At 41.3% G+C, this 24,250-nt stretch overlaps 1 protein-coding gene across 2 annotated transcripts in view; it reads right to left on the reverse strand.

The window, feature by feature from the left end:
* PARD3B (par-3 family cell polarity regulator beta) overlaps positions 1 to 24,250 on the reverse strand; it is a 1,130,274-nt gene that overhangs the window by 4,941 nt on the left and 1,101,083 nt on the right. The gene's annotated exons all lie outside the window — the stretch shown is intronic.

The raw sequence follows: 24,250 nt of genomic DNA on the forward strand, positions 1-24,250 counted from the left end.
AAAAGGAAGAAAGGGACCCTCTCCTCTTCCCTCCTTTCTGTTGGCTGCTAAGTGTGGCCATAATAAAGATCATAAGGAGAAAGCCACATGCTGAGGAAGACAGAAGAAGAAGAAAAGAGCCTAATTCCTCTACACCATGAAGCCACCATGTCAGTTAGGTGCCTAACAGAAATTTTCTTCTACCTTGTTTATATGTTGGCCTTTATTATAGTAACCAAATGAGTTCCCTAAACAAGGCTGAGTTTGGCTCTGTTAATGACTAGTAATGGTTCACCCCCTTCCTTCTCCACCTCCCTGAATCCTGACATAGACATGGTGGTAGAAATGCACGTTATCTGGAGTCATAAACTTCCCAGGGAATGAACTCACTTCTCTCCTAGGTCCATGGGCTATTCTTACACAGGCCATATAGTCTTGGTCTAACTCTGGTTGGCTTCTGTGACACATCTGTGTGGATTAGTATGCCCTCTTTCCACAGTTCCTAGAAGAAGTCCCAACTAGGAGTCTGGAATTATCCACCTATAACTTTGATATGAAGCAATTCTACTGCAAAGTCAGTAAGTACCACCCAGCCGGTAGCAGATTGGGAAAAGTCAAACCAGCTGTAAGTTGCACTGTGTAATGAGTAGGCACACAGAAAGGTCCAGGGCAAGAATAAACACTAACATAAAGCAACCCTGTCTGGATCTCTCTGCTAAGACAACAAGCATCTTCTGATCCATTTGCCATAACAGAAGCAATACGTCTCTAAACAATGTACAGATGACTGCATCTTATCTAGCCTGGGGTTAAACAGATGAGTTCTGTTTGCAGCTCTTAAAATCCCATAAACCTTCTGTGCACATATTCCCTAACATCATGCCCAAATCCTCCCCACTTTCTACCATTCCTCTTTTTATTATTTCTTTTTCAAGGAAAAGAGCAACAATAATAATTAATGGAAAGCTCTCCAGTGTCAGAGTACAACCTGGTAGAACACTTGAAAGAAATGACAGGGCTGTAAGAATATGGTGTCTGTGGTTAATCAAGCACTGTCAATGAGGGTCACAATCACCCTGTAATCTGCAGAGTTTGATGGGAAAACAGCTCTGTAAATTCCCTAAATCAATGATGGTTTGACAAGCTCCAAGCTTGAGTCCATGTGGAAAGCAGCACGTGAACACATTCAAAAGGATGAACAATAGAATTTTTCTCTACTTTTTTATGTCTTAATTTGGCTATGTATAATAATGAAAGAGAGATCCTTGAGCCTAGGTTAATTTAGTTAGAGTTTTCAGGTAAAAAAATTAAATTGTTTGTGTACAAGTTATTATAGCATCAGCTGTTATTATTCAGTGCAGTTTGCTTTGCTCTGTTTTAAATTGCCCATGACAAATAGAGCACAAATGTGTAATCTGTCACCCCAGCCCTGCGAAATAAAGGATGGGGATTTCATCTTCTCTTTTCTTTAGAATATTATTATTTTTTTTATTTAGAAAACTTCCAGCATTCATTATATCTTTTATTGTACAATATTTTAAGCTCCCCCTCTCTCCCACCATGCTCATTTCTACTTCCTTTTGGTTCATGTTAGAGATTTTCAAAACACTTAAAAACACAACAATCCCGCCCCCCCAACCTGTGTTTTCTCTCAGAATCTACTGATGATATTTCTCTGCATGAAGTGAAACATGTGGTTTTTCTGCACTCATTTTAAGCCCTTGGGATAAATCACTGACATTTGCAACACACAAACATTATCTGCCTTAAAACGAACATACAATCAATGCTCCCTCCGGACCCTCTTAGCATGAATGTTTCCTGTTTAAAATTGAAAGAGAGAAAGGAGGAATTCCAGGCCTTGGACTTTTAGGGTCCTGTTCTCTCCCTGGAGATTTCTCTCTTTTAAGACAGAATATTATAAAAGACAGGCAGGCATTGTTTTTTTTTTTTTTTTTTTTTGTGGAGAGACTAGCCAGATCAAGCGGTGACAGAGCAGAAGCCACCCGGATAGCCACAGCCACCGCGCAGGCTGCGTGCACACGCTCAAGCCACTTGTCCCACGCCTCCCCCTGCCACTTGGCCACCTTGCACGGCCAGGGGAGGCTGGGGCAGAATTCAAGATAGCTTTGTGGACTCACATTGCTTCCTCTGAGGGGAGATTTTACATCTGGGAATTTGCTTACATGTGGCAGAAACCAAGTGAGGTAGCTGTTCTTTGTCAAGAAATGAAATCATGGAAATTGTCTTTTTCTGTAGAACCCATCAAAGCAGTTATCCTTTCTAATTTTTCAGGGAGAAGACAAACAATGAGCTGGCCTATAAAAACACTCTTTAAGGTTCAAAGAGTGCGGGAAGAATTTTTCTTTTTTCGGTGGTGGGAGAGTGGGTTGCTGTTGTTTATAAAAACTCTTTGCTCAAAATTGAGGACTGTCTTTTACCAGAACTGCTCAGTGCTTGCGAATATTGTGTGTGCACACACACATATCTAAAAGAACAGTTTTTAGGGAGATAAGATGGCGGAGTAGAAGGACATGAGGTCACCTGGTCTTATGAAGATACCAAAATCACAACTAGCTTGCAGAATAACCATCAACAAAAAAATCACTGGAATTGGCCAGAAAAGATATCCTATATCCAAAGAAAAAGAAGATGATACAACAAGATGGTAGGAGGCATGTAATCATGATAAAATCAAGGCCCATACCTGGTAGGTAGGCAACCCACAAGCTGGAAAGTAATTATATTGCAGGAATTCTGCCAAGGAGTCTTGAGCCCCACATCAGGCTCACCAGCTGGCAGCTCTAGCAATGGTAGGAAAAGCCCCCAGAGAATCTGGCTTTGAAGGCCAGTGGGGTTTGATCACAGGAATTCCGTAAGAATAGGGGAAACAAGACTCCAAGTTTGGTGTCGATATGATCTCCTGCACACCAGGACACAGAAAAAAAAAAGGAAAACAACAACACATGGAAGCAAAACAATATGCTACTAATCAACCAGTGAATCACTGAAGAAATCAAGATGGAAATAATAAAAATACTTATAGACTGATCAAGACATGACAATCCAAAACCTATGGGTTTCAGCAATACAGTTGTACCTGAGGAGACAGGAAAAATCTCAAATAAAGAATACCTAAAGCAATTAGAGAAAGAAGAGTAAACAAAATCTAAAGTTAGCAGAAGGAAAAAGGTAAAGATCAGAGCAGAAAGAAATGGAGACAAAGAAAATAATAGCAAAGATAAATGGAACTAAAAGTTGGCTCTTTTAAAAGGTAAACAAAATTGATAAATCTTAAGCCAGACTCACCAGGAAAAAAGAGAGAGGGCTCAAATCAAGAAAATTAGAAATGAAAAAGAAATTATAATGGACACCACTGAAATACAAAGAATCCAACCATAAACAACTATGTCAATAAAATGAACAACCTAGAAGAAGTGGACAAATTCTTAGAAAGGTACACTCTCCCAAAACTGAACTAGGAAGAAATAGAACATAAGAACAGACCAATCATAAGTACTGAAATTGAAATAGTGATTAAAAAATTCCAAACAAACGAAAGTCCAGGACCAGAAGGATTCACAGGTGAAGTCTATCGAACATTTAGATAAGAGTTAATATTTCTGAAACTATTCTAAAAAATTACAGAGGGAGTAACACTCCTAAACTCATTCTATGAGTCTACCATCACCCTGATACCAAAACCAGGCAAAGATAATATGCACATGGACACATACACACAATTACAGACCAATATCATTGATGAACATAGACACAAAAATCCTCAATAAAATATCAGCAAACCAAATTCAATAGTACATTAAGATGATTATGCACCATGATTAAGAGGGATTTATCCCAGGGATGCAAGGATTTTTCAGCATCCACAAATCAGTGTGATACACCATATTAACAAATTGAAGAATAAAAACCATATGATCATCTCAAAGGAAGCAGAAAAATCTTTTGACAAAATTCAATACCCATTTACGATAAAAACTCTCCAGAAAGTGGCCAAGAGCGGACATACCTCAACATAATGAAGGCCGTGTATGACAAACCTGTAGCCTTTGACTGTGTGAATCACAACAAACTGTGGAAAATGCTTAAAGAGACAGGAATACCAGACCACCTTACCTGTCTCCTAAGAAACCTGTATGTGGGTCAAGAAGCAACGAAAACCCAGACATGGAGAACAACTGACTGGTTCAAAATTGGGAAAGGAGTACCACAAGGCTGTATATTGTTACCCTCTTTATTTAACTTATGTGCAGAGTACATCATATGAAATGCCAAGCTGGATGAATCACAGGTTGGAATCAAAACTGCTGAGAGAAATATCAACAACCTCAGATATGCAGATGACACCACCCTAATGGCAGAAGGTGAAGAAGAACTAAAGAGCCTCTTGATGAATGTGAAAGTGGAGAATGAAAAAGCTGGCTTCAAACCAGTCAATCTTAAAGGAAATCAACCCTGAATATTTATTGGAAGGACTGATGCTGAAGCTCCAACGCTGTGGCTATCTGATGTGAAGAGCTGAGTCATTGGAAAAAACCCTGACTCTGGGAAATATTGAGGGTGGGAGTTGAACAGGGTGGCAGAGGATTAGATGGTTAGATAGCATCACTGACTCAATGGACATGAATCTGAGCAAACTTCGGGAGATAGTGAAGGACAGGGAAGGCTGGCATGCTGCAGTCCATAAGGTCGAAGAGTTGGACACAACTTAATGACTGAACAACAACAATATAACTAGCATCATCCTCAATGGTGAAAAGCTGAAAGCATTCCCTCCAAGATCAGAAATAAGACAAGCGTGCTGACTCACCACTTTTATTTAACATAGTTTTGGAAGTCTTAGCCCTGACAATCAGAGGAAAAAAGAAATAAAAGGAATCCAAACTGGAAAAGAAGTAAAACTGTTACTGTTTGCAAGTGACATGGTATTATAAACAGAAAATCTTAAAGATGGTACCAGAAGACTGTTAGAGCTCATCAATGAATTCAGTAAAATTTCAGGATATAAAATTAATAAGCAAATCTGAAACATTCCTATACATTAACAAGGAAAGATAAGAAAGAGAAGTTAAAGAAACAATCCCATTTATAATCACATTAAAAAGAATAAAACATCTAGGAATATACCTACCTAAGGAGACAGGAGACTTGAACTCTGAAAACTACAACACGCTGATGAAAGAGATCAAAGATGACACAATCTGATAAAAAAGCTATACCATACACCTGAATTGAAAGAATCAATATTATCAAAATGACTATAATACCCATAGAAATCTATAGATTCAATGTAATCCCTATAAAATTACCAATGGCATTTTTCAGAGAAGTAGAACAAAAATTTTTACAATTTGTATGGAAGCTTTGGCCTTAGAGTGCAAAATGAAGCAGGGCAAAGGTTAAAAGAGTTTTGCCAAGAGAACACAGTGCTTACAGTAAGCACCCTCTTTCAACAACACAAGAGATGACTCTACACATGGATATCACCAAAAGGTCAACACTGAAATCAGACTGATTATATTCTTTGCAGCTGAAGATGGAAATGCTCTATAAAGTCAGCAAAAAGAAGACCTGCAGTTGACTGTGGCTCTGATCATGAGTTCCTTATTGCAAAATTCAGGCTTAAATTGAAGAAAGGAGGGAAAATCACTAGACCATTCAGGTATGACCTAAATAAAACCCTTTATGATTATACAGTGGAGGTGATGAATAGATTCAAGGGATGAGATCTGGTAGGCAGAGTGCCTGAAGATCTCAGTGGAGGTGATGAATAGATTCAAGGGATGAGATCTGGTAGGCAGAGTGCCTGAAGAACTGTGGATAGAAGTTTGTAACAGTGTACAGGAGGTGGTGACCAAAATCATCCCAAAGGAAAAGAGATGCAAGAAGGCAAAGTGGTTATCTAAGAAGGTCTTACAAATAGCTGAGAAAAGCAGTGAAAGGCAAAGGAGAAAGGGAAAGATATATCCAACTGAATGCAGAGTTTCAGAGAATACCAAGGAGAGAGAAGAAAGCCTTCTTAAGTGAACAATGCAAAGAAATAGAGGAAAACAATAGAATGGGAAAGACTAGAGATCTCTTCAAGAAAATTGGAGATACCAAGGGAATATTTCATGCCAAGATGGGCACAAACAAGGACAGAAACAGCGAGGACCTAACAGAAGCAGAGAGATTAAGAAGAGGTGGCAAGAATACACAGAAGAACTATACAAAAAAGGTCTTAATGATCCAGATAACCACAATGGCATAATCACTCACCTAGAGCCAGACATCCTGGAGTGTTAATTCAAGTAGACCTTAGGAAGCATTATTATGAACAAAGCTAGCGGAAGTGGTGGAATTCCAGCTGAGCTATTTCAAAAGATGATGCTTTTAAAATGGTGCACTCAATATGCCAGCAAATTTAGAAAACTCAGCAGTGGCCACAGGACTGGAAAATGTCAGTTTTCATTCCAATCCCAAAGAAAGGCAATGCAAAGAATGTTCAAACTACCATTCATCTGCACTCATTTCACGTACTAGCAAGTTAATGCTCAGAATCCTTCAAGCTAGGTTTCAACAGTATGTTAACTGATAACTTCCAGTTGTACAAGCTGGATTTAGAAAAAGCAGAGAAACCAGAGACCAAATTGTCAATGTTTATTAAATCATAGAAAAAGCAAGGGTAACTCACATGCAGAGTACATCATGAGAAATGCTGGACTGGATGAAGCACAAGCTAGAATCAAGATTTCTGGGAGAAATAGCAATAACCTCAGATTTGCAGATGACACCACCCTTATGGCAGAAAGTGAAGAAGAACTAAAGAGCCTCTTGAGGAAAGTGAAAGAGGAGAGTGAAAATGTTGACTTATAATCCAACATTCAGAAAACTAAGGTCATGGCATCTGGTCCCATCACTTCATGGCAAATAGATGGGGAAACAGTGCAAACAGTGACAGACTTTATTTTTTTGGGTTCCAAAATTACTGTGGATGGTGACTGCAGCCATGAAATTAAAAGATGCTTGCTCCTTGGAAGAAAAGCTATGACCAACCTAGATAGCATATTAAAAATCAGAGACCTTACTTTGCCAACAAAGGTCCATCTAGTCAAGGCTATGGTTTTTCCAGTAGTCATGTATGGATGTGAGAGTTGGACTATAAAGAAAGCTGAGCACCGAAGAACTGATGCTTTTGAACTGTGGTGTTGGAGAAGACTCTTGAAAGTCTCTTGGACTGCAAGGAGATCCAATCAGTCCATCTTAAAGGAAGTCAGCCCTGAATATTCATTGGAAGGACTGATGCTGAAGCTGAAACTCCAGTACTTTGGCCTCCTCATGAAAAAGAGCTGACTCATTTGAAGAGACCCTGATGCTGGCAAAGATTGAAGGCAGGAGCAGAAGGGGATGACAGAGGATGAGATGGTTGGATAGCATCACCAACTCAATGGACATGAGTTTGAGTAAACTCTGGGAGTTGGTGATGGACAGGGAGGCCTGGCGTGCTGCAGTCCATAGGGTCACAAAGAGTCTGACACGACTGAGTAACTGAACTAAATTGATTCCAGAAAAATCATCTACTTCTGCTTCATTGACTGTGCTAAAGACTTTGACTGTGTGGATCACAACAAACTGTGGAAAACTTTAAAGAGATAGGAATACCAGACAACCTTACCTGTCACCAGAGAAACCTGTACATGGGTCAAGAAGCAACAGTTAGAACTGGACATGGAATAACAGACTGATCAAAATTGGGAAAGGAGTATGGCAAGGATGTATATTGTCACTCTGCTCATTTAATTTATATACAGAGTACATTATGTGAAATGCCCAGCTGGATGAATTACAAGCTGGAATCAAGATTGTTGGAGAAATATCAACAAGCTCAGACATGCAGATCATACTACTATAATGGCAGAAAGCAAAGAGGAACTAAAGAACCTCTTGATGAGGGTGAAAGAGGAGAGTGAAAAAGTTGGCTTAAAACCCAACATATAAAAAACTAAGATCATGGCATCTGGTTCCATAACTTCATGGCAAATAGATGGGGAAAAAGTAGAAACAGTGACAGATTTTATTTTCTTGGGCTCCAAAATCACTGCAGATGGTGACAGCAGGCATGAAATTAAAAGACACTTGCTCCTTGGAGGAATAACTGTGACAAACCTAGACAGTGTATCAAAAAGCAGAGATATCACTTTGTAGACAAAAGTCTGTACAGACAAAGCAATAGTGTTTCCAGTAGTCATGTACAGATATGAGAGCTGGACCATAAGAAAGGCTGAGCACTAAAGAATGCTTTTGAACTGTGGTGTTGAAGAAGACTCCTGAGAGTCCCTCAGACAGCAAGGAGATCAAACCAGTCAATCCTAAAGAAAATCAACCCTGAACGTTCATTGGAACGACTTCTGTAGAAGCTGAAGCTCTAATACTTTGGCCCCCTATGGAAAGAGTTGACTCATTGGAAAAGAGTCTGAAACTGGGAAAGACTGAGGATGGGAGGAAAAGCTGCTGACAGTGGATGAGATGGTTGGATGGCATCACTGACTCAATATACATGAGTTTGAGCAAACTCTGGAGGACAGTGAGGGGCACAGAAGCCTGATGTGCTGCTGTCCATGGGGTCACAAAGAGTCAGACATGAATTAGTGACTGAACACCAACAATGGAAATGAGAAACTGAAGAGTCAAAGCAATCTTGAGGAAGAAAAATGGACATGGAGTAAACAGGCTGCTGACTTCAGAAAATACTACAAAGCAACAGTAATCAAAACAGTATGGTACTGACACAAAAACAGAAATACTGATCATTGCAGCAGGACTGAAAGACCAGAAATAAACCCACACACCTATGGTCAATTAATCTACAACAAAGGAGGCAAGACCATACAATGGAGAAAAGACTCTCTCTTCAATAAATGGTGCTGGGAAAACTGGGCAGCTACATGTATAATAATGAAATTAGAACATTTCTAACACTATACACAAAAATAAACTCAAAATGAAGTAAAGATCTAAATGTAAGACCTGATACTATTATAAATCTTTTAGAGAAAAACAAATTCAGAACACTCCTTAACATAAATTATAGCAAAAACCTTTTTTTGGTCCATGTCCTAGAATATCGGGAATAAAAACAAAAACAAACAAATGTGACCTAATTAAACTCAAAAGCTTTCACACAGCAAAGGAAACCATTTAAAAACATGAAAAGACAACCCACAGAAAGGGAGAAAATATTTGCAAAAAATGTGACTGATAAGGATTAATCTCCAAAATTTACTAACAGCTCATGTAGCTCAATGTCAAAAAAAACCAAACAACCCAATCAAAGATAGGCAGAAGACCTAAGTAAAGATTTCTGCAAAGAAGACATTTAGATGGCCTAGATGCACATGAAAAGGTGCTCAGCATCACTAATCATTAGGAAAATGTAAATCAAAGCTACCATGAGATATCCCCTCACACCAGTCAGAATGATTATCATCAAAATGTCTAGAAATAAATGCTGGAGAGGGTGTGGAGAAAAGGGGACCCTCCTACACTGTTGGTGGGAATGTAGACTGGTACAGTCACTATGCAGAACAGTACAGAAGTTCCTTTAAATCTCAAAATGAAACTACCTACTTTAGCTTTATTTTAAAATTAATATTTAGCAATCCCACTTCTGGGCATATATTTGGAAAAAACCTTTGTTCAAAAGGATACATGCAGGCTCATTCATATCAATGTATGACAAAACCCACTGAAAACAAAAATAAATAAGAAAAAAAAAAAACAAAGATGGCTACATGACACTTCGAAAAAAAAAAAAAAGGATACATGCATACCTCCCAATGTTCACTGTGGCACTGTTTATAATAGCCAAGATATGGAAGCATTTAAATGTCCACTGACAGAGGAATAAAGAAGATCTATTACATATATACAATGAAATATTATTCAGCCATTAAAAATGAAATAATGCCATTTGTAGCAAAATGGATGGAACTAGAGTTTACCATACCAAGTGTCAGAGTAAGTCAGACAGAGAAGGACAAATATCACCTACATGTGGAATCTTAAATAAAAAACAAAAAAGATACCAATGAACTCATTTAAAAAGCGTCACAGACTTAGAAAACAAACTTATGGTCCCCAAAGGGGAAAGATGCTGGTGCGGGGGGATAAACTGGGAGTTTGGGATTGACATATACACACTAATGTATTTAAAATAGATAATTAACAAGGACCTACTGTATAACACAGGGTCCTCTGCTCAATATTCTTTAATAACCTAAATGGGAAAAGAATTTGAAAAAGAATAGATACGTGCATATATAACTGAATCACTCTGCTCTACACCTGAAACTAACACAAAATTGTTAATCAACTATACCCCAATATAAAATTAAAAAAAAAATTTTGCAAGAAAAAAATGCCCAGATTATTAACTACAGAATTTGATAGAATAAAGGAAGTGGAATAGGGACTTGATATTTTATCTCTGTTAATCCTGGGTTTCCCTTTTCATAGTACCTTTATTATTTTAGTATCTGTAGGGAAGCACAAAATGCAATACATTCTGGGGCCAAAGAAATGGTTATCATAGTAACTAATGCTTCATGTTTTGAGCCAACTTTGAGGAATCCAAGGGCAGCTTTCTTTGATGATTTTAATGAAAACAAGGATCCAAATGCAAATGTATCAGCACTTTAAGACCCCTCATTTTTCACCTGACTCCCATGATTTTTATTCATATGTGTTATTACTTTTCCTAAAAGACTTTTAATTCAAAACCTCACCCAGGAGCCATATTTACTTAAGAAGAACACGTATATATTTGCTTTCTTTACAATATAACTCTTTGCAAACGCTGTCATGATAATATCGATACTTGAAAATTTTCACTTATTTTTTCCCACATTTAACACTATGTTTTATTTTCTATTTTATTTTTGATTAGGGTAATCTCTGGAGGCCCACAGGGTTCAGATTTTGATTGGAATATTTGTACAAATATGAGAGTTGGACTATAAAAAAGGCTGAGTGACAAAGAACTGATGCTTTCTAATTGTGGTGCTGGAGAAGCCTCCTGATAGACAAGGAGATCAACCAGTCAATCCTAATGGATATCAATCCTGAATATCTAATGGAAGGACTGAAGCTGAAGCTCCAATACTTTGGCCACCTGACGTGAAGAGCCAACTCATTGGAAAAGACCCTGATGCTGGGAAAGATTGAAGGCAAAAGAATGGGGCAGCAGAGGATGAGATGGTTAGATAGCATCACCAACTCAAGTACATGAATCTGAGCAACCTCTGGGAGATAGTGGAGGACAGAGGAGCCTGGTATGCTGTAGTCCACAGGGTTGCGAAGAGTTGGACACAACTTAGTGAGTGAACAACAGCAAAGTGGGTCAGATGGCAGCTCTTGGGTACTGACTGTCTTAATTTTATGGAAGGAGGGAAGGAATGCTTCTACACCTATGAGGATAATCCTTTGAGGGAAAGGGCTCAGTATTAGAAGGACTGAGTCACTGGCAACATTTTTAGCTAGGAATGAGATGGCTCTACTTACTGGAACAGGTGAAGAGACCTGAGCCCCTGAGATAGATGTATAGGCACGAGTAACTTTGAATCTTCTCATCTCCCCACTGCATCTCCATTTCTGCAACAATTGCAAAGAAAATCTCTCTGCTCTGCATTCACTGCAGTAGTTCATTCTTACCTCATCTGCCTGTTGCCCTGCCTCAGGCTGGGTATATACTGTGATGAAGCCCCAATATCTTGAAGGAAGGAGCCGAGTCTCATGTATCTAGTGATCTCTCTCAGAGCTTACCACATGGCTCTGCACCTCACAGCTGCCCCTAAATGTATACTGAGTTTGTTCAAGAGAGTTGAAAGTAAAGAGAAAACCCACAAGCATACATGGTAACCATAGAGGTGTAGGAGCTGGAAATAGTAGGTAGGTAGAGAAATGAAAGGAGAACGTGGGCTCTCATTGAGAAGTAGAGATTGATAAGGGTTGAGATAAGACTGGACTCTTAAGTTTTAAAGAAGGAGGAAGGGATGGTGGGCTAAAAAAAAAAAAGAAAAAAAAAGGATTGGACTGGGTCCAACATAGAATGGCTGTAAATGTGTGTTATATTTGTCCTGTTTGCCAAGAACAAAAGTAGACAGCCTTATCTCTTCTTTTATGCATAGTACTTGAATCATAGTAGGTGCTTAATGAATCTTGCACTCAAATTTAATTGCCTTGATGACTAGTGAGGTCAACATGACTGATGAACTGGCTCAGGTTAAGTGTATTTACTCAGGAATCAGTTAAGAAAGAGCAGACAAGATGGTGGAGTAGAAAGACCTCTTCTCATGGGCTCATCAAAATCACAATGCAGAACAACCATCAACAAAAAAGACTGTCACTTGCCAGAAAAGATTTCTACAGCTAAAAACATAAAGAAGAAACCACAATGAGACAGGCAGGAGGTCTCCCCCAGATGGGAGACCCTCACACTGGAAAATAATTATATTGCAGAGATTCTCCCACAGGAGTGAGAGTTCTGAGCCCCACGTTGGGTTCCCCAGCCCAGGGATCCAGCATCAGGGAGATGAGCTGCCCAGAACATTTGGCTGTGAAGGCCAGTGGGGCTTAATTGCAGGAACCCCACAGGACTGGGGGAAACAAACTTTTAAAGGTGCACACAAAATCTCACATGGGCAAAAGTAGTTACTTGATAGGAGCCTGGGTGAGACCTATCTGCTGGTCTTGGAGGGTCTCCTGGAGAGGTGGTGATTGGGGGTGGGGTGGGGGTGGTGTGGAAGCAGTTGCAGCTCAGCCTAGAGACATAAATTCTGCTGGCAGACATATTTGGGAATATTCAGTAGTGTGAGCAATCCTGGCAACTGCCATTTTGGCTCATTAGTGCCAAGACCTGACCCACCCAAAAGCCTCAGGTCAGACAATTAACTGGGAGGGGCCCAGCTGCCTAAAGGCTTCTTGAGCCCATAGCCATCTCTAGACATGCCTCTAGACACAGTCCTGACCACCAGAGAGTCAAGACCCAGCTCTACCCACCAGTGGGCAGGCACAGGCCCCTCCCACCAGGAAGCCTCTAGACCAGCCTCACCCACCAGGGGGGCAGACAGCAGAAGTGTGAAAACTACGATCTCTCAGCCAGCAGGCTGAGTCTGCCAACAGAAGACCACACCCTACTCTAGGGCTGGTGGGGCCCTGGTCCTGCCCACTAGCAGGCCAATGCAACCTTCAGGACATCCCAGATCCCATATTCAACTGTGCCAGGAACTTTACCCCTTCCCTCATCAGCAACCTGACACCACCTCTGGGGTCCCTGGGCCCCGCAGCCAGACTCCAGGAACCAATTCTGCCTTTGATTGTTGTGTTGTTTTCTTGTTGTTCAATTGCAAAGTCATGTCTTTTTGCAATCTCATGGACTATAGCACACCATTAGTCTGACACTAACCCCAGGACCTGGCTTCTCCCACCAGTGGGTGGGCAATAGCCCCAAAGTCTTCAGGGCCCTGACTCTATCCACTAGTGAGCCAGGCAGGGTCTGGCAACCAACCAGACTAGGAACCAACCAAGTCTACAAGACTGCTCACATAGTTAGCCCATCACAACAGAAGGACCCACACGGCCCTCTTGGGGAAATTACTAGAATGTATAGCTTGAGGGACGAGAGGAGAAAGCACTGCTGGGACGCACAGGATATCTCTTACAGAGACTATTTCTCCAAGGTTGAGAAACATAACTAACCTACCACATACATAAAAATATAAACAGCAACTTAAAAAAAGGGAAGCAGCAGCAGAACACATTCCAGATGTAGCAATAACATAAAACCCCAGAAGAAGAATTAAGTGAAGTGGAGCTACATCATCTACCTGAGAAAGAGTTCACACTCATAATCATGAAGATGATCAAAGACCTTGAGACGAGAAGGGAAGCACAGAGTGAGAAGTTAGATGTTTTCAACTAAGAATAAGACAATATATAAAGGACAACCAAAAAGAGATGAAGAATACAGTAACTGAAATGAAAAATCTACTAGAAGGAATCCACAGCAGATGAAATGATACAGAGGATCGTATCAATGAGCTGGAAGACAGAGCAGTAGAAATCACTGCCACAGGAAAGAAAAAAAAATGAAATGACAGTCTAAGAGACCTCTGGGACAATATCAAATGTACTAATATTTGCATTATAGGGATCCCAAGGGAAAAGAAAGAAAGGGCCTGAGAAAATATTTGAAGAGATAGTAGCTGTCAACATCCCTAACCTGGGGAAGGAAACAATCACCGAAGTCCAGGAACCAGAGAGAGTTCCACACAGGATCAATCCAAAGAGGAACACACCAAGATACACTGGAATTTAAAAAGTGATAACAAATAAAGGGAGATTAAAAGCAACAAGAGAAAAGTAACAAATAACATATAGGGGAGCTCAGCTATCAGCTGACTTCTCAGCAGAAACTTTGCAGACCAGAAGGGAGTGGTACAATATATTTAAAGTAATGAAAGGGAGAACCTATGATCAAGAATATCCCAAATTGATTGAGAAATCAAAAGTTTTACAGACAAGCAAAAGCTAAAAGAGTTTAGCACCACCAAACCACCCTCACAACATACGTTAAAGGAACTTCTCAAGGCAGAAAAGAAAAGCTAACAACTAGAAACAAGAAAGCTACGAAATGAAAAAGCTTACTGATAAAGGCAAACATACAGTAACATAGGAAGCCATCTACACACAAAGCTAGTAGGCAGGTTAGAAGACAAAAGTAGTAAAATTATCTGTATCTGCAATAAGCAGTTAAAGGATACACAGACCAATTCAGATGTAAAATAAAACAGTAATAATGAACAGAGAGAGTATAAATGCAGGGTTTTAAAACGCACTTGAAAGTAAGAGATCAGAAACTTAAAACAATCAAATATACATACAGACTGCTGTATGAAAACCTCTTGGTAACCACAAACCAAATACTGATAATAGATATACACATTAAAAAAAAAGGAATACAACAGAAAAAGACATATATGATATTGCTTATATGTGGAATCTAAAAAAAATATGATACAAATGAACTTATTTATAAAACAGAAATAGACTCAGACACGGAAAACAAGCTTATGCTTACCAAAGGGTAAGGGAGGGGGATAAATTAGGAGTATGGGATTAACAGACACACTGCTATGTATAAACTAGATAGAGAAGGTTTACTGTAAGGCATAGGGCACTATATTCCATATAATAACCTATAATGGAAAAGAATCTGAAAGCATATATATAGTAATGTATGTGTGTAACTGAAAAATAAGATCATGGCATCTGGTTCCATCACTTCATGGCAAATAGATGGGGAAACAGTGAAAACAGTGGCTGACTTTATTTTTCTGGGCTCCAAAATCACTGCAGATGGTGACTGCAGCCATGAAATTAAAAGACACTTACTCCTGGGAAGGAAAGTTATGACCAACCTAGACAGCATATTAAAAAGCAGAGACATCACTTTGTCAATAAAGGTCTGTCTAGTCAAGACTATGGTTTTTCCAGTGGTCATGTATAGATGTGAGAGTTGGACTATAAAGAAAGCTGAGCACTGAAGAATTGATGCTTTTGAACTGTGGTGTTGGAGAAGACTCTTTGAGAGTCCCTTGGACTGGAAGGAGATCCAACCAGTCCGTCCTAAAGGAGATCAGTCTTGGGCGTTCATTGGAAGGACTGATGTTGAAGCTGAAAGTCCAGTACTTTGGCTACCTCATGCGAAGAGCTGACTCATTGGAAAAGACCCTGATGCTGGGAAAGATTGAGGGCAGAAGGAGAAGGGGACGACAAAGGATGAGATGGTTGGATGGCATCGCTGACTTAATGGACATGGGTTTGGGCAGACTCCGGGAGTTGGTGATGGACAGGGAGGCCTGGCATGCTGAGGTTCATGGGGTCACAAAGAGTCAGACACGACTGAGCGACTGAACTGAACTGAACTGAACTGAACTGATCTGTAACTGTATCACTTTGCTCTATATGTGCAACTAACACAACACTTGGAAGAAAAGCTATGACAAACCTAGACAGCGTATTGAAAAGCAGAGACATCGTTTTGTTGACAAAACTCTGCATAGTCAAAGCTATGGTTTTTTCCAGTAATCATGTATGGATGTGAGAATTGAACCATAAAGAAAGCTGAATGGTGAAGAATTGATGCTTTCAAACTATGGTGTTGGAGAAGATTCTTGAGAGTCCCTTGGACTGCAAGGAGATCAAACCAGTCAATCCTAAAGGAAATCAACCCCGAATATTCATTGGAAGGACTAATGTTAAAGCTCCAATATTTTTGCCACCCAAAGCGAAGAGCTTACTCACTGGAAAAGACCCTGATGCTGGGAAAGATTGAAGGCAGGAGGAGAAGGGGATGACAGAGGATGAGATGGTTGGATGGCATCACCAATTCAATGGGCATGAGTTTGCGCAAACTCCGGGAAATAGTGAATGACAGGGAAGATTGGTACAGTGCATTTCATGGGGTCGCAAAGAGTTGGACATAACTGAGTGGTTGAAGAACAACACCACAACATTGCAAATCAACTACACTTCAATAGAAAGAACAAAAAAATATGACCTCCCCAAAATGAGTTATAAGTACTGTTATTAATTTGGTACAGGAAAAAAAATGTTTCTGTCAGAAACACGATAATCTAGGAACATCTTTATATACTTAAAATTATGGCACAGAGAGTCAAATATTACATAGCACTTTATGGAGACAGTGTCAAAAGTGAAAACCTGGTGTGATCACCCGTTTCATGTGCCTAGGCTTGAGGACTGATGAATGTGAGTCAGAGGTAGAGGTGAGGTCCGGTTCTCCTCTGTCACAGTGATTCCCAACTTGTCTCCACTTGAATACACATGATGGATGACTTTCATACAAGACACACATGCCCAAGAGAGGTAGAAGCTAGGATTATACCACGTTCTCTACCATCTACTACATCTCAACACCTTTCCCTCCCTCCCAAGAGAGAACAAACGCATTGATGTGAGTGTAGGCCACATTATGAAGGGAGAAAAACTTGAATCCGCTGTAATTTATTAAAAGAAATTATTTTCTTTTAGCCTTTTAGCCTTCAGCTCATCACATATCAGTGGCAAATCCTTACAATATAGAGCTGATCATGATTCATCAATACATCTCAAGACTGAATTTAAGAAGCACCCCTGTCTCTCAGCCCATGAGCTCTTTTTAGGAAGATGAAGGGCAGGAGAAGCTGAAGAATGACAGGAGAAAACAGCTAAGATTGAGACGTATCAGTGCCTAGAAGGGAGTTTGTTTTGAGAGGAGATGAGCTTAGCAGGCATAAAAATAAGGTATGTGGTAAAAAGTGTGAAAGCCATAAAGAATTTATGAGCAAAGATAAGCACCTCCAGCTGGGGCATAAGCACTGGATTCCTTACTTCAGGAAAAGCCTGCAAAGGGCAGAATCCCGTTCCTCTTAATTTCTGTAAAATACTACCTGCGCTATTATTAGTAGCCAAAACAGACAATTTAACTTCCAAGGTAGCCCTTATGAGTTTCCTTTTTTGGTAATAAATGACTGTGACCAGATTTGGGGTTCAAATGGGAGGAAGCAGATGATGTAAAGCTGCTGGTGCTAAGAGAAGTACTTGGAGCCTTTGGCAGCCAGAGGACCTCTGACACAGCCATACTCCTCCCAAGCACACCATGCGCAGATTATTTAGTGGCTGAGCTGATGTTGGTGCTTGCTTCTCTTGCTTTTCTACAAATATGGGAAAGCTAAGAAAAGATCAGTGCAAACTAATTTACCCGTAGGAGCCTGAGTTGCCCACGAGATGTGGACAGAGATGCCTTTAGTCTGTGTTTGGAATTCTTTCCGTGTCAGGTTTCCAGTTACCAGGCGTTTATCCTTTGTCCAGGCGTGACTGTGGTTGGTCAGGATTAGCAAAGCCCTCTGTAATGTTAGTTACATGGCTTTGATTTCTGCAGACTTTACAGAATCGTAAAATAGAAGCATCATTTGACGGCCCATATCATAGAAACAATTGGGGGGAAAAATCCTATTTTCATCACTCACATTTCCCTGGTGTTATGAGGAGAGGGCTCTTGCTCTTTGCTAAGAACTGGAGTAGCAACAGATTTATCAGCAGATGCTTTTGGCCCGTGTTACCACCAAGGAGATGTTTGCAAAGACAATGAAAGAGGAATGATAATGACAGAGTGCTCAGAGGACATTTCTAAAACAGTTTAAGACAGGCATTATTTTGATCACCCACATTTGATTCCTTCTTTCATGTTTCTCAACAATGACCACAAGCACAACAATTCAGCTGTTAACAAACTGCATGTGTGCTGAGGATGGGCTCCTACCCTTTGGCAGATGTTATCTGGAAAATGGCCCTCAAGAATGTTTCATCCCACATTATCAGATGGTGGGAGGTATTCTCTCAAAATGGTCCTACTAAAATAATTTCCTTTGTGAGGGGGTATGAGGTTCCTAAAATGGGTGCTGAAGACAGTTAGAAAGGGCTGCATGAGAGCATTCAGAGAGAAGGAATGTTGTGGGAAGCCAAAACTGTTGTGACTGGCTGCAGAAAGGTCATGGAGACCATCCGAGCTATACCTGCATGTAATTACCCATGGTCTTTTTAACCACGGGAGAGGTTTATTTAAAGAGCAAGGCAACCAAAGGAAACAAACCATCATAATTTGTTAGGTCTCTAAAATCAGCCCTCCCTCTCTTTGTATTGTAACAGTAGTCCTGGAATTTCAATAGCTAAACACAAAGGATTTCATCCAATTGCCATGCAAGAGATAACAGTTCAATTTCAAGGTCAGACTTGGAGGGCCAATAGGTTAGAGAGTGTAGGGTCCTGAATTCTAATGACGATTGCGCCTGCCCCTTAGGAGAAGCACTACACAGTTTGTTGTCCAAGGTTACTGCCTGGAGACAGGACATTCTAGGGGAAAAACATACTGTTCATGAGAGCTGCTTTTCCCTGATCAATATATATTATATTTATTTTTAGAGTAACACATACACTTTTTGTATAAGATATTCATGTATCTTATAAAAAAATACTCCTATATTCATATTGCGGCCACATATTTACCTACCTCCATTCCTCTGTTATTAATTTCTAAAGCCTGGGCAATAGGAGGATTTTTATGTCAACTATTCATGGTCTTAGATCATCAGAATTCTTCTCTATGGTCAAGAACCACAGGGAAGGAATCTGAAATGCATCCACCTTCATGTGTGTGTATCAGGAAGGGCATCAATACCCTTCATTAAGACCCTAGAGAATGCTGCCACTGCAATTCTCTGAAATTCAGAAGCGGAAATATACATGCTAGGAAGAGTCCTACTCCTGTGCTTGATGGACTCGGGAGAAGTTTTGAAAGCTGGATTTAGAATTGCAAAGATTTGAAGCCTGTTGAGCACGGAGGCTCCTTTCCTGAGTGCTTACAGCAGGGCAAGCTCCATTTTAAGCATTTTCTCCATTTTAGCATGGTTAGTCATTGGAAAAGACCCTAATGCTGGGAAAGACTGAAGGCAAAAGGAGAAGAAAGCAGCAGGGGATGAGATGGCTAGATACCAGCACCGATTCCATGGACGTGAACTTGGGCAAACTCTGGGAGATAGTGAGGAACAGGGAGGCCTGGTGTGCTACAGTCCTTGGGGTCGCAAAGAGTTGGACATGACTTAGCAATTGAACAACAACAACAAAGTCACCACAACAGCACCACAGAATAGGCACTATTATAATCCCTGGTCTGCAGATGAGACTGTGGAAGAACAGAGAGGTTAAGTAACTTGACCAAGGTCACACAGGAAGTAGCAGGGCCTACATTCAAGCCCAGGCAGGCTGACCCAGAGGTCGCAGCATGCTTGACCACTCTGCTAGAGCGTGCAGCCTCTCAGCTCTCTTGCTTCTCAGCTGCTCCCCATGTGACTGTTGGCAGCAGATGAGAGGAAGCAGAGGCATTCTTCTGATGCTGGCCTGTGAACAGTGGGTGAGTGGAAAGCAGTTCATCTGGGGAGGTTTAAGGAATGAGGTTTTTGTTTGGTAGGGACTAGAGCAGGGGAGTGGTGTGAATTCCCTGTGGGACAGCTTCCCTTGGAGGTTCCGTAGGCATCTCACACCCTACAGGTACAAAATTAAACAGTGGCCTCTCTGAAGCCTGCTGCTCATTGAGTGTCCCTTTAGAGAATGACAAGTCAGCCACACCAGAAACCTAGATCCTCTTGTCATCCCCACTCCAGCCAGACACTAGATTCTAGAAAATGCTCTCTTAAATATTGTCCATCTGCACGGCTGTGGTCTTGCTTTAGGCTCAAGCCCCGTTTCAACCAGACAAGCAATAGTATATCAAGGAAAACAACAGGCTGGCAAAGCTGTGGGCCAACTTCACAGCAGAGCGATTTAACAGCACAGAGGCCAGCATGCATGAACCTGAAGGACCCTGAATTCTGTAACCATCGAGCCAGTTGCCACTAATGCCGAAGCAGTTTTGAGCACATCATATTTATCCTCAAATGAAAACATGGCATAATTTGTGAAGACAGCGAGTTTAGTTCTTTTTGGAGACTGTATGAGCTTTTACATTTTGGGAGTCTCAAAATTAAGTCCTGTCAGTTTAATTGGCTTAAGAGTTTTTGTTGTTTATGTCTAAACATGACATCAGCCACATGCCCTTTTAAAAAAAATCAGGTAATTTTTTCTCAAATTTATAAGACAAAATGACATTCATAGGTCATATTTCATAAACCTCAGAGTCCACTTTCTGCCTTTAGAGGTGAGGATGTCAGTTCCAGTATTTATAAGGACAGACTGACCAGGGGCCACTGAGTGAATGAGCACACGAAGTTCACTTTGGGTGGGAAGGCTCTGACATCAGCATGTCCGAACACTGACCTGATCTCATCCTCTCACCAGCGACGTGAGCTCCTTGGCCTCACCCTCCGCTGGAGGGGGCACGCTGCAGCAAGCCTGGCCCCAGAGCTCCACTGGGGGTGGGAACTAGGTCTTTGGTAACTGATTCAGTCACAGTTCTGCTTGGGTGTATTGAAGATTTACATTTCAACAGTCTCCCTCGTGCTGGGCACCAAGGCTCGAGCCAGCCCCTTTCCTAACTTCCACGACATAGTCAGTGGGCGCACTTTGGCCTCTGCTTAGATTCTGATGCGGAACCGAGGTGCCTCGTGGTACTTCTCACCCGTGTGGAGGGTAGCCCTGGGCCTTCGCCTGCTGTCTGCCCTAACCTAAGCGGTTTCCAAAGTCCAGGCAGGGCCTGGTGGGCACATACCACCTCTGCCGTTGGCCCCATCAGCCCTCCCGTCCTGAGTCCAGCTCATTATTTGGCAGAGTGCTTTGGAGATAGCATCAGCATGGCAGATTCTACATAATATCACATTCTACTCAGCTTTCATTTTTGCAGATGAATTGGATTTACAGCACAACGGTTACTGAACTGCATTGTCGAAATGACTTTTGAGAAATAATAAAAGTTATTAAGAGAGTCTCAGGTGCTGATGACCAGCTCTGAGCTCCCCCATCCCACCTTGGTCCCTTCATCCTCTGGCTGCTCATTACATGGCTGGTAAAGGCTGGTTATTAATGTCATTACAAACCTTTTACTTTCAAATCCCCACTTATTGAAATTAGAGAATTCTTTGTCATTTCTCTTTCTGCTATCATACAGCCTGACTGTCAGCCCTGTTCCTTCGGGTTCCATCCTTGCCTTTGATGCTGGTAAAATGGAGCAGCTAGCAAATCTAGGCTTATAATAGCCCATACCAATTGGGGCTATGAAATTACTGCTCTCATCATTACTTCTTCTTTTTTTTTTTGTCTCCAATGTTTTTGTACAGTTCCTGTCCTGAGCCTTTCCACAACTCCCTTCTCAGGCCTCCACCTCCACGCCCTTTAGCAAACTAATATGTGGATCCAGAGCCACTGATGAGTGCTTTTAAAAAAGACACAGCAAGACAAGCTTTCATTGTGAGTGAGCTTCTTCAGATGTTATTTCATCCTACATTTGTTCTCTAACTCCCTCATTTATTGATTTATTCCTTGAACAATTCAAAGAAAACTGTAAATCCGCCTTCTCTTCTATTTCTTTGAGTGCTCCTTGCTTTCAGCCTTATTTGGTGCTGGCAGTTGTACCCGATGAAACGATGTCCCCCTGTTTTAAGTGCGTGCATTCTGCTATCAGCAAGGCAGCAACCTCAATTCTTAAAATCAGTCACGAAGCTGAAGCTTTAATAATTTAAATAAAGCTTAGCGTAGAAAAGCAAATATTTACAAGTGTGAGTCATCTAATTTAAAGAAATTAATTAAAAGTAAATGCTGAAGTGATTTAAAACTAAAGAGCCATTACCAAATAAAACGTTATTTACCATTTACCTCATGCCAACTCATTCTTAAACGTCAGGAGAGGAATGGGATGCTAGGCTCCCCTTTGCTCTTGTAGCTTTTAAGCCTCCAAGTTTGCTAACCTGTTCTGGAAGTAGATTTCATTTGTCTGTGAGGGTGGGAGGTACTCTCAGGGATTTCAGTGCCGAGGGATTTCAGCAACTCTGTGTTGTGGGGAGGGCCTGGGGCGCGGAGGCAGAAGACTGGATTTGGTGGAGCAAGGCACCTTGTAGAAATAAGGTCCAGGGGACTTAACTTTCTCTGAGCCTCAGTGACCGCACATGTAAGATGCAGACATCATGACTGCCTTCTGCTCCTTGCAAGGTTATGATGGAATCAAAAGAAGAAAGAAGAAACAAACAAACCACCATAGAGGGATCCTTAATACTTGTTGAATTTAAAGTCACAATCTAATTTTTTTTTTCAACTAACTGCTAACATTTGAACATCAGGGGCTTTCACATAAAAACTCAGCTTTCCTCTTTTCTTTAGAGTGGGGCCTGGGCTTCCCAGGTAGTGCTAGAGATAGAGAACCTGCCTGCCAATGCAGGAGACTTAAGACACGTGAGTTTGATCCCTGGGTGAGGAAGATCCCCTGGAGGAGGAAGGGCTGGCAACCCACTCCAGCATTCTTGCTTGGAAAAGTCCATGGACAGAGGAGCCTGGTGGGCTACAATCCATGGGGTTGCAAAGAGTCAGACACGACTAAAGCAATTTAGCACGTATGCACGCCTTCTTTTAAGACAGCAATCAGCCAGAGCCACCCTCGAGAGGCAGGGACCAAGTTCTGCTTTGGCTCTATCCCTTCTGCTTCTCTTCTTGACGGTTCCACCTGCCCCACAGGTGGGAACTAGGTTATTCAGGCTTCCAGCCCCTGCCGCACAGGAATAAGTCTCATGACCACGTTCAGTCTGCGTTCTGCACTCACCATGTTCGTGCTCAGTCGTGGCCAGCTCTTTGCCACCCTGTAGATTGGAGTGCACAGGTCTCCTCTGTCCACTCATAGGTGTATGCTATCTCCCCAGGGAGAAATGCCCTGCGAAGCTGACTAAAATTTCTATCACCGTACCTGGTCCACCTTTCAATCTTTAAATTCCCCATCCGTACCTCTGCTAGAGAGAGCTGCAGTATGAAGGGACCTAGACATGGACTGCAGAGACCCGGTCATACCCTGGGAGGGGGGGTTCCCACAAACCGTGTCACTTTCTCAGGCCTTATGTTCAACTCTGTAAAGTGAACAGGTGGCCCCCAATGAGTCATGGGAGGTTACAGTTTCCTGACCCCACCAGGAAACCACTCAGTCCAAACTGACCTTGGGTCACACTGCTGCATTTCAGCTTGGCTTCTGCAAAGGTGACCCTGGCTGGACTTCTCCACTTATCTGTGCCTTGGTTTCTCCATCTGTAAAGTAATATGTGCTTTTCTTCTCACAAGAGAGAATGTAATGATATGAGTGAAAGCATTCCTGGAAGAAGGTTGGGGTAAAAAGAATCCAAGATCTGATACTACTCTTGTATCTCAAAGGTTGCAGTTATGAAGGGAAACTTACCTAATGGGATTTCTAGATCTGATATTACACTCCCCATTGAGAGGCAGGATGCATAAATTGTTCTGACCAATAAGCTGAGATTGTGCAAGCTTCATCCCAGCCCTGGGCAGCATAATATGGCCTCAGTTTACAGGTAGGTATGTCCCATTTCAGAAAAAACTGCACTCAGATTTACATCTTTGCCCTGTGCATTTTATGAGGAATGTAAGTAGTTAACTATTATCAGGTGGTTAAACGATTTGATGAGGTGTGAACTAGCTCTTTAATTGTTTTATTTACAACACACTTATC

The sequence above is a fragment of the Muntiacus reevesi genome, chromosome 3 (assembly GCF_963930625.1).
Source record: "Muntiacus reevesi chromosome 3, mMunRee1.1, whole genome shotgun sequence".
Taxonomy (NCBI): domain Eukaryota; kingdom Metazoa; phylum Chordata; class Mammalia; order Artiodactyla; family Cervidae; genus Muntiacus; species Muntiacus reevesi.